The sequence below is a fragment of the Taudactylus pleione genome, unplaced genomic scaffold, assembly GCF_031769625.1.
Source record: "Taudactylus pleione unplaced genomic scaffold, aTauple2 ptg000109l, whole genome shotgun sequence".
NCBI classification, from domain to species: Eukaryota; Metazoa; Chordata; class Amphibia; order Anura; family Myobatrachidae; genus Taudactylus; species Taudactylus pleione.
The window spans coordinates 12,155,908-12,167,683 of NW_028284511.1; the positions used below are offsets into that span (position 1 = coordinate 12,155,908).

The 11,776-nt window shown below is 46.2% G+C and overlaps 1 protein-coding gene across 3 annotated transcripts in view; it reads right to left on the minus strand.

The window, feature by feature from the left end:
- Window positions 1-5,624, minus strand: part of LRRC56 (leucine rich repeat containing 56) — an 82,509-nt gene extending 76,885 nt beyond the window's left edge. For 2 of the 3 annotated variants that reach the window (XM_088471009.1, XM_088471010.1), the window contains exon 1: window positions 5,538-5,624. The gene's annotated coding sequence lies outside the window, so the exon portion shown is untranslated. Of the gene's footprint in view, window positions 1-4,883; window positions 4,970-5,537 lie in introns of those variants that run through there. The other variant, XM_088471011.1, reaches the window with a different exon arrangement.
- Window positions 5,625-11,776: the final 6,152 nt, after the last annotated feature.

Sequence of the window (11,776 nt, forward strand, 5' to 3'; positions counted from 1 at the left end):
CTAACTTGGGAAGCAATCGGGAAGCCGACTGCCTATATACCGGCAGCCGGCTTCCCGACTGTCTTATCCCGGCATGGGTGAAATGCCGGGCGTCTAGATGTAGACGCCCGCATTTCCCCGACGCCGGGAGACCGGCGCCCGGCATCACGATCGTAGTGATGCCGGGCGCCGCGAGCGGACAGCCGCGGGGGGGGAGGGTTAGGTTTAGGGCTCCCGGGGGGGACTTAGGGTTAGGCACCCCCCGGGAGGGTTAGGCTAGGGGGAGGGAGGGTTAGGCACTTAGAGGCGGGATTAGGGTTAGGCACTTGGGGGGGAAGTTAGGGTTAGGCACCCCTAAGGAGGGTTAGGTTAGTGGATACTTACCTATCCATGATCGGGATTTCCAGCGCTGTCGGGCTTCCGCTGCGTCGCACTCTGCTCCTGTCGGGCTGCCGCTGACGGGAATCGGCCGGCGGTATATCATACCCATTCCTCTAACTTCTCCGCAGCCTAAACCTAAGTCTCTCGGGTGGGGCGGGTGCCTACCCCTAACCCCACCTTGCCCTAGCCCAACCCTAACCTAGGTCGGCTTGCCGACGGTCGGCATTAGACCGTCGGCATCTCGACTGCATACCTTTTATTCCTGTGGTGTAGTGGCCCAGGTGGGGGCCATTAAAGTTTAATTTTTGCCCTTGGGCCTGTGCTGGACCATGAATGTTATTTTATTTTGTTTATACTTGAATAACTTACTTGGGTTTGCCTTTAAAGGCTTTAATACTTGTATTTTGAAAATGTTAATAAAAGCGAGTCATTTTCACACTTTTATTTGTACTACTCACTTATTTTTATCTCAGAAAAAGTACAGAATAAAAATATTTTCATTGATCAACTCAATCCCGGGATTCAGATGTGTTTAATCCCGAATCCCAAGATTGAAAAAAATGAGGCGGATTTAGCTACCCTAATTCAGGCCCTGCATCTGTGCGAGTTTATTGGTTCATTGATCAGACCATGTGACCAGATTGTAGTAAGTGGGGCAGCCTGAGGCAGGAAATATGTAAAGATTTATATATGGCTCTTGGGCTGAGTGTCTGGATGAAATTAAAGAATGTTTGTTAGTGCGAGTAACAGATACCCTACTCACAAGCGGACAGCGGCCACCTGCTGACCAAGATCTAATTGGTTTTGTCCAGAGCATTCTCTTGAAGCCATACACTCACACAGAGCAATATGTGTGGACAGCATAAACAATAGTTATACATTGCCATTGCACACTCCTATCAGTAAGGCTTGGTACACATTAAACAATATATCGTCATATATACATACATACACTAATGGGGGGTATCCACTTAGCGATATACAAACGAGAGCACGATTGCGACATTGCAATCGTGCTGTCGTTTGTATAGCTAGTGAGGTGCCTAGACTGAACGTTCACTTGTTCAGTCCCGGCACATCCCTCATCCCCGCACATGCAGAACCTGATGAGATCGTCAGGTTGACCTGCATGTACGGGCGATGTCGGAAGCGACCTGCGGGAATGCGCAACGCGGGTCACTTCCGTCCAAAACATGCCCGATGCATGCGCGATTTGCAAGCGATTGCACGATAACATCGTTATCGTGCAATCGCTTGTTTAAATCGCTAAGTGGATACCCCCCTTAACTGAAATTGTAGAACAAATGTAAAACAGTCTGCCTTAGGCTGGTGCAAGTTTTGATGATGCATCTAAAGACACACCACTCGGTACTACAGAGTACATTCAGGCGCATGGCTGTGCTGTACACCAGAGAAGGCCTTTGCAGCAGTATTTGCACAAACGAGTGACCGCCAATGGACGCATCTGCGGTATGTTACATGCTCACATCCCCTCAAACATCTGATAAGTCTTTTTAAAAACTTCCCACAACACCTCAACTTGGCTTTGGGATGGCTGGATAACGAACAAGCTTCTTTAATTAAGCTGAGGGGATGGGTACGGGATGCCAGCGCTCAGGATCCCGGCGGTCAAAATCCTGACACCGGCATCCCGACAGGGTTAGGATACCGACACCTGTCTGTAGGTATCCTAACCCTCCCTCTCCAGTGCCTGAGCCTAATCTCCCCCCTAGTGCCTAAACCTAACCTCCCCCTCCCTGCACCCTAAACCTCCCCCTAGTGCCTGACTCTAACCCCGCTACGTACCGTCAGGATGCCGCCGCGGTATTCTGACAGGTGTCTGGATTCCAGCACGGGTATTCTAGGCGCCGGGTTGCTGGGTTACACCCCCTACCCTCCCAACATTAAAAGTGGACAAGGGGTAATTCATTATTGATTTTATCTAATGCTCTATTCAAAAGATCTGCACCCCCACCTTAACCACTTGCCTGGCACGTTCGTATCAGATACGACCATACCAGACTGGGCTTTACCTGACACGGTCGCGTCTGATACGACCAGTCAGAAATGCCCACTGGGCGGCTGCGGGAAGCCAATCTTCCCGCAGCCACCTATACTTCCTGCTGGTCCCTCTGCATCAATGAATTCTCCTCCTGTGAGACCCGATCACTGTGGCCAGCAGTGATTGGGCAGCTGGCCTCACCCCCAGTCCCGGCGTGGCTGCCCTGCTGTGTCCCCGGCCTGGGCAGCGGCGGGGTATGCAGTCGGGAAGCCGGCGGACTTAATCCCGACAGCCGGCTTCCTGACTGCTTTATCCCGGCGAGGGTTAAATGACAGGCGTCTAAATCTAGACGCCTGTCATTTTACCGACGCCGGGAGACCGGCGCCCGGCATCCCGATCGAAGTGATGCCGGGCGCCGAGCGTGGACAGCCGCTGGGGGGGGTTAGGTTTAGGGCTCCAGGGGCGGACTTAGGGTTAGGCACCCCCAGTGAGGTTAGGGTTAGGCTAGGGGGAGGGAGGGTTAAGCACCCACTTAGGTTTAGGGGGGGGGGTTAGGTTTAGGAACTTAGAGGGGGTATTAGGGTTAGGCACTGGGGGGAAAGGTTAGGCACCCCTAAGGAGGGTTAGGGGGGGGAGGTTAGGTTAGTGAATACTTACCTGGGGACGATCGGGATTTTCACCCATGTTGGGCAGCCGCTGTTGGGATCCAACCGCCGGACAAGCGTCCAGCGGTAAATCATACCGATTCCACCAGCGGGACCCCCACTCCCTTGTCCCCCGGCGTGGCTGTGATATAGAAGCAATGGCAGCTTGTTAGCCGCGGCTGCTGCTCTGGTTCCGGGGAGTCGACGGCTCTCCCATCCCTTCTTTCACTGGCGCTGGCTACCAGTGACATTACAACTAGAGAAGCAGCAGCTGCGGCTCCTGTCAGCTGCGGCTGCTGCTCTGTCCCTGGGCAACCAGCGGCTCGCCCACCTCTACCTTCAGCAGCGCGGCGCGGCTGCCTGTGACAGAGATACAGAAGCAGCAGCTGCGGCATCGGCGGCGGCTACTGCTCTGAAACCGTCCCGCGCACCCCACTCTCTCCTCCTTCAGCCTACCTGGTGCTCTGTCCCTGGACCCTCCTTCTGGCTGCGACCCCGCCATTGTCCCGATCACTGCTGGACACAGTGATCGAGCATTGTAAATGCAAGGCAAAATGAAAAGCTCACTTTTTACATATATATACACACACACGTCTGGCGGCGAGGGTGCGTGGTGGTCTGGCATTGTGCGCAAGGGGTCAGGCTTGCATTGCGGGTGTTCAGCAGTGTCCATGGCAGGGTGTGGGGGTCCAGAGGCGTCCGCAGCGGGGTGCAAAGGGATCCGGCAGTGGTGTTGTAGGTCATTTAATTATAGCGTTCCTGTACGATCAAGACTTGATACGGGGCCTACGCTTATGGATGCTATACTATGTAGTATACTAGGAAGGACCACCGACTGTTTGTAAACCGATGTCAATGAAACATCGGTGGCTGTGGTTTCAAACAATCGATGGTTTCTATTGATGGTTGAACAGCTGTCAATGGCCATCATTACAGTATACCGTTAAGAACTGCTATTTTATGGTATACAGTGTTTAATATATATATATATATATATATATTATTTTTTTTTAAATCGTGTTGGATTTTAAAAAGATGTTCTTGACCTAATTCAGTCATAAAAAGACGACAATTTCTGAGCGTTTTTTGGAAAACAAAAATTGTCAGTTAAGTGGTTAATGCAGCAAGTGATAAATACATTAGATCACAGGTTCCCAAACTCTGGGCCTGATTCGGAGCCGGACGCTATTTGCGCTCGCTCGTTCAGAAAAAGGGGCCGGATATTTAAATAGAGTGCTCGCTCTGCGGTCTGTTGACGCCTCTATGTCTGAACGAGCGAACTAAACATGCGCTCGCTATTTTGTAAAAAACGCCCCCTGGCCGTTCGCATCCTACGTCATCTCCGCTATTTATTAGATTAATCGAGTACATCGAAAGGCGTATGAACTGCTCGCAGTGCTTGTGGTAGGATTTTCCTACCGCAATCATGCGAGCAGTTCAGGCTAAAAGAGAACCAAGTGACGTGGTCGATGACGCTGCTTTGTTAATTATGCACACCCTTAAAACGCCCGTTTTGACCGATTGGGACGCCTGCGTTCGGATCACCACTCCCCGTTTTCAAGCACCTTCCCCTCTTACCACCCACAAACGCCTCATTCTGTCACTCAAAATAGCAGGCATTCGCTATTTTGCGAGCACACAGTTTCCGACCGCAATGACTGGTTCGCGCATGCGTATTACAACCCATACGCATGCGCAGTTGTGCGAACATCGCTCGGAGCGAACGAGCGGCCGCTTACAAGCGGCTATGAATCAGGCCCTCTGTCCTCAGGACCCCACACATTGCATGATTTCCAGGTCTCTGCACAGAATCAAAAGTGAAATAATAATAACCACCTATGGATTTTTTAAACTGTGTCAGTAAGTAATGAATACACCTGTGCAAATGCTGGGTGACTTGGAAAACGTGACCAGCCATCTCCCTGCACCCCTGCCCTCTGAGCAACAGCAGCGGGTGAACAGGCTGCAGTGTCCGGTGTGACAGGTGCACTCTACAACGGCAGGTGAGGGCGGGTAGCCGGTTGTCTCTCCCTCCCCATCTCAGACACACCCACTACCCCCGCCCCGCTGGACGGGGAAACGCACGTGCATTACACAGCTCCTCAGCAGTAGCGGTCGCTGCAGGGAGCTGGTCAGGTCCGGCGTTCCGGAATCTGGTCCAGTCCGTTTTCACCTAAACAGCAGAATTTATACTGCGAACCTACAACTCCGCCTATATGATGCATATTCATTCATATAAGATCAACAGGAGCAACCTGTACATTTATTTTAACCCCTTATGATAAATAATAGCCAGGAACAGCCCGTCTGCTGATTGCTGCACAGCTCTTGCCCTGGGTGTTTGGTAACCTAAGTAGTATAGCAAAAACTGCGTTATATTTAAGATATATATGTCTACGATTCGTTAATGATCGTTCCGGAATTTACAGAGTTCCGTAAAAAACCATCAATCCCCCTAACACTGTGTATGTGCCCGGCCCCGGCAACACAGGGCGCAGCCTCCGTGCTCTAAACACCCGCACCCAGCTTACCTGGGCTTCGTGTAGTGTTTCGGGGCCCAGTGTGAGCCTCAGCCACCAGGTCTTTCTGCATTACCAGGCCCTGCTGCTAGGTTACTGTGTCACAGCAACGGGCAAATAATAAGCTCTCATTAGCATAACTAAATATTCCTACCCTTAGGTAACTGGAACCCTGCTCTCCTGGTGGCTGAGGAAAGCTACTTTACACTCTTCCAAAGCAATGCAGGCATTCACGGAAAATAATTACTTACATTGCAATTAAAAACAAAAGCTGCAATAATTAGTTATGACTTTTATATATATATTTGCATTAACTCACAATAAGGCAATGCATTTGATTCCAAAATAAAGTGTTTGAATTGTTATGGGAAGAAGTATTTAAATTACAAGGCATTTCATTATTTCATTAATTTATATGTGATCAGGTTTATGGTAATTTCTGAGGTTGTAATAAATATTTAAATAATACCTACTGCTTGCGCTGTACTACACTTTAACCACGTTCGCAGAAAGTATATTTTCCCAGGAAATATATTGTAACTGGAGAATTGTTTCATATGTTGGTAACAATGTTGTCAGACTTTCCAAATGTCCAGATTTATGGTTTTTAAAGTGTCTTTTCTTCAGCTTATTCTCCTGCACTTTTTGAGCCCCTCCTTATAAAGGGTATGGATATCTCCAAACAACATATTGTTTCATGCACCCACTCCCCTCAGCTTTCATCAAGAGCAACATTCTCCCACACTACATACACTCGAGGGTTCATTATTATGCCAGAAGCCAATTACCCTACCTATATGTTCTTGGAGTGTGGGAGGAAACCGGAACACCAGGAGAAAACCCACGCAAACATATGAAGAACATATAAACTCTACACATATAGGGCTCAATTTATCAACATTATTTTTACTAAAATAATGTGAAAAAGGGTGTTTTCACACCCTTTTCACATTATTTTAGTATCACCTATAGTTATTACAGGGAAATTGGAGTAGAATTCGTAAAATTCTACTCCAACCCCTAAGTATCATTTATTTTTAGTAAGCAGATCGCATTTCCCATAACTGTAATGGGCAATGTGATCTGACCATAGTTACTAAAAATAAATGTGAAAAAAATACCGGGGAAAGCCTTGTGATAATAACGCCACCTGGAGGTGGCATTATCCAGGGTCTCCCCCGGTTACCGGCCTCCTGCCCTGCTCTAACGGGGAGAGCAGAGCCGGGAGTCGGTCCCTGTAATCAGCTGTGTGGTCTAAACAGACTGCAAACTGATTACTGTAAAAAAAAATAAAAAAAAAATTACCTGACTCCAGGGACCAATGATCGGGCCTCCGGTGATGACTCCCCTCCGGTCAGGTGGTCTCCCACAGTGCACTGCTGCCCGGTCATCAGGTGATCGGGCCCCAGTGCAGTATGGGAGATCACCTGACCGGAGGAATGGAGAACATCACCGGAGGCCTGGAGCATGCAGGTAAGTGTAAGTAAGGGGGGGGGGTCGCGGGGGGTCCGTGATCGCAGGGAGCGGGGCTTAGCACCAGAGGGGGGGGTAGCTGCGGCGAACGGTCGGCGCATGCGCGGGCACTTAATCACGGTATTTTTTGCGAAAATACCGTGATAAGGCTCCGAAGGGGATTAGCAGGGACAGAGCTTTATCGCAAGCTCTGTCCCTGCAAGGGATTAGTAGTAAATCCCTGTGATATTGCCCGAATTCGCAATGCGAATTCACTCGGTAATATCACACTACAATCTGCATTACCAATGCGGATTGTAGTAAATAGAGCCCTTAGTGACTTAGGGGTCTATTTACTAAGCAGTGTTAGGAGACAGAGTGAAAAGTGATAAGGTGCCAGCCAATCAGCTCCCAACTGCCATCTCACAGGCTGTGTTTGAAAAATGACAGTTGGGAGCTGATTGGCTGGCACCTTATCACAGACTTATCACTTTCACTCTGTCTCCTAACAGTGCTTAGTAAATAGACCCTTTAGTCAGGAATTGAACTCAGAGCCTTGGGGCAGTAATGCAACTGCTATGTAAACCATGCTCCCAGATCCCAAAGGTGATATATAGGGCCGAATTAAGGTTTGTGTGGGGCCCAGGGCAACTAAACTTGTGGGTGCCCGTACCAATAAAACTGTTAATAAGATATGCTGGCGATGTTACTAAAAAGTACAATGTGTAAATCATAGTGTAGTGGTCCCCAGTTCACATTATGCCACAAAGAAACCCCAGTGTACATATGCCGCAGTGCTCCCACATGATGTAGCTATATATGGGGTCTCTTCAGTGTGTGGAGGCTCCTGGGCAATCACCCGGTTGCTCTTTTGCCCACCACTTTTGTCATGTATTTCTAGAGATGTGCGATATGGTTTTTCTGAGATACAAACTTAGGGGTTCCGAATTAAATGGAGCCCTAGTTCAAAATCACTTTGGGGCTCCGTGTCCCAGTTCGGTTCTGCAGTCAGTTCGGAACTCGGATTTAAAAACTGAACTCGGGTTTTGAATTGCATGTTAAGAAGTCCAAAATAGCAGTTTTTCCATTTTTAGTTTTTAGCAATTTTTTTTTATCGATTTCCATTTATTTATAAGGAATCCAAAACTGAAACAAAACCGAATCCGAACCAAAACACTTGAGGGTGATTTTGCCAAAACCTAAACATGGTGATGAATTAGAACTAAAACCAAAACACGGGGGTCCATACACAGTTAAAGTTATTTCAGTTATAGCATCTCAGCATGAACCAGTCTGGACATTCTCTTCTGAACTCTTTTATTAACAAGGCAAATTTCACCAATAGAACTGCCACTCGCTGGATGTTTTTATTTTTGTACACCATTCTCTGTAAACTAAAATACCAGAAATCCACAGTTCTGAGGTAAGGCACCCATCTTCCTGCAGATTGCGTGATCCTGTGATCGGAAATGCCAATCTGCCTGGCAGAAATGCCGAACGGCGGCCATCGATGTCCTGCGATCCGTCGCAGGATCGGTGAACTCCACCAAGTTAAATTTCACAGGTGCCAATCACAATCATATTTTGGTCATTATCGGCAAATCTGTGAAATACAACATGTTGGATTTCACCGATCCTGTGATGTCGGTTTGCAGGATCGTAACATTGTGGCAATCCGGCACAGATGTATAGGGGCATCAATTCAAACCACCTTGTCTGATACCAACTATCACTGGACAATCAACGTTATTTAGATCGCATTGTTTCCCATTCTAGAGTTTGGTCTGAACACAACTGAACCTCATAACCATGCCTGCATGCTCTTATGAGTCCACATGATTGGCTGATGAGATATTTGCATTAACAAGCAGGTGTACCTAATAAAATGGTCACTGAGTGCATATTTATGATACAAGTTAGCAATGCAACAACTCCACATGCAACAGAAACGAAGAATAATAATATAGGAGTGTGCACAGAGATACTAAAAAACAGCACAACCAAGATTCATAAACAGAGCGGAGTTCAGAGCAAGTAGGTGACAACAAAGTGAAACAAACATGTAGTCAGGGCACGCTACAACCCTGGTCTTGGCAACAACTGACAGAGAAATTATTAGCAATCTGCATTATTTACTACTTTTTATTTCTCCTCTCCAGTAGAAGCCCAGAGTGGAGTTGCAGATGACCACTCATTCATTAGGCCCTGCCCCTGTCGCTGCAAAATGGCACAAATCGCGGACCCACAGGGAAATGCTAAAATGACAAATTGTGTGATAAAGACCCTCCATACGGAGCCACGTTTCCCGGTATTATCTTTCCATGCTGCTCACAAAAGCTACAAGACAGACACAAGGAAGAAGAAGGGCCTGTCACCCAAACAATGACTGGATACCTGAGTTCCTGGTCACAGCATGTAGAAAAAAAAAAAAGTAACAGGACTAGAGTGGGAAAACAATGACGGAAACAGAAGGTTGGGGCAGAAATTGGAATAGGGAAACCAGGATACACAAGGCTAAGGATAACAACTTGGACACAGCCATGGCTGCTTTTACAAGACAGAGCTGGACGCAGAGGCTAGCCACTCATAAAAACTAGGGATGTGCAGGCTTGGATTAGTTTGGATTTTCCCGCCAAATTCTGATTTGTCCCGCAGAAAATCGGGTCTCAGAAAGAACTTTCATGGACTTTTGTTCAGGAATGATGATGTTTGTCCATGAAAGATGACGTTTTGCCTCTTTCTGAAACCCGCTTTTTGGCGGGAAAAATCCAAACTTGCTGGAAAATCTGAACTAATCCGAGCCTGCACATCCCTAATAAAAACCAGCAATCTGTAGTGCTTGAGCAGGCACTACAGTATATAACCCTGGAGATTTTTGGGATTTCGCTGCAGCTGGTCTTGTTGCGGCAGAGGACTCAGACACAAAGCAGAGTTAGTGAACACTACAAAATCTAGAAAGGGGCATACTATAGTACCTGCTCCATTATTTCAGAGGCTAAGGACCAGGCATTGCTATATAATGGCCATGGCTTCAAAACCCTCAAATACTTTACCATGGGAATTAAACACATTAAAATGAGGTGTGTGGACAAACGTTCACATCTAAAGATTTAATGGGGTATACTTACTACAGTGGGGTTTCTTTGAAGTAAAGATGTTGCCCCTAGCAACCAGATTCTATTTAACATGTATATACCATCTTCTAGAAGATATTATTTAGAATACGATAGGTTGCTATGGGCAACATCTCCACTTCTAAAAAATAAAACCCTTTAGTAAATATTCTCCTATAACTGTAGGTGCATTGGTTCCACCTCATAATTGTCAGGATGAATATGCTAAGAGATATAGAGGGGTATTCAATATGAAACGTTAACTTCACTGTCGAAATTAACGTTTCATATCGGAGTTTTTACCTGCATTAAAGTATTGGGCGCGCTCCCGCTTATCCCCGTATTCAATATAAAATTAACAAAAACGGGAAACTCCGAAGTTGGATTTACGTAAAGTTACAAATTTTTCCTTTAAAAAATTGTAAGATCCCCCTGAAGTTGTAAAAACATGGGGGAACACTATGGGTACCCCCGTTTTAGCCTTTAATTGAAAGTCGGGGATTTAAATAGCCGTAGCAGGTGTTTTTTCCCCGACATTGAAGAAGTGTTGCAGAAGAGCACTTAGGTTATTTTTTTCCTTTTTTTAAGTGGTCCCATCAAATTTGGGGTACATGAAAATGGGTACTAGCATATTTTTAAGTCCCTAAAGTAAAATTCTGCATTTGTGCACCTGCCGCTATAATTCTATTCTTCAAAACACCTGCCGCATACTTGCAGAATAGCCCTGAACCTATTTCCCTATTGTTATACAATTTTTTCCCAATTTTTTTTTTCACCCCAATTTTTAAATCAATTTTTTGGGGTGTCCCTATTTTTTGTAAAACTTTTTTTGACACAGTTCTTTTTTAAATGTCATTCCCAGGGGTGCAGACTATTTTTTTTAAGCCTGCACCCCTAAACCCCAATTCTGCACTTTTTTTCGACACCTATTCAATGGTGAAAAGTTATCACCGTTTTTTATCAAAGACTTTTCAAAACTGCGATAAGTCTTTGAAATTGAATACGGTGTAAAAGTATAATGATGTCATACCTCCGATATTAACGCAAAAACGATGTTATCGCTCCCATATTGAATACCCCTAAAAGTCCTCTTTCACAATATGCTAGGTACTGGATTTTTTTTTCTTTTACACAGTGCTTCTCTGCATTAGGATTTGCCAACAGCAAAACCATTAGAAAACTGCTGTGGAAGAAATGCACTGGTAAGGACCCTTAACAATCAAACTATTCAAGTTCCTGCTCTGCAAGAACTGATTAGGTCTTTCCAGGTTAGAGCCCATCCATCACTGCAGACTTATTGTATTTGTAAGGACAAATTCCAAAGTCATTGTGAACTTTAAAGAGGGACAAATCCTACTGAGTTTAGCTAATCTGTCAACATTAGTTCCCTTCCCTTAAAGTAGCAAAGTGATTGAGATCTATTCAGTGACTGATCAACAGACCTTTGCAAAAGGAAACATTCAAATAGAAGTTAGTGTACTATGGGACATTTGTCAGATGAGGTTGGTACAGAAAATGCAATTGAAGAATTCCACCCCTGAATGGAATAACAAGGTCAGCTTCCAAAAGTTAGGCTTGGAGAAAGAAGGGTTGTCAGGCGACAAAGCTAGAAACATGCCAGAATTGAATTGAAATCGTCAACATAACTTTACCAAGCATGTGCATGAAGTTGGGTGTACTAGCCAC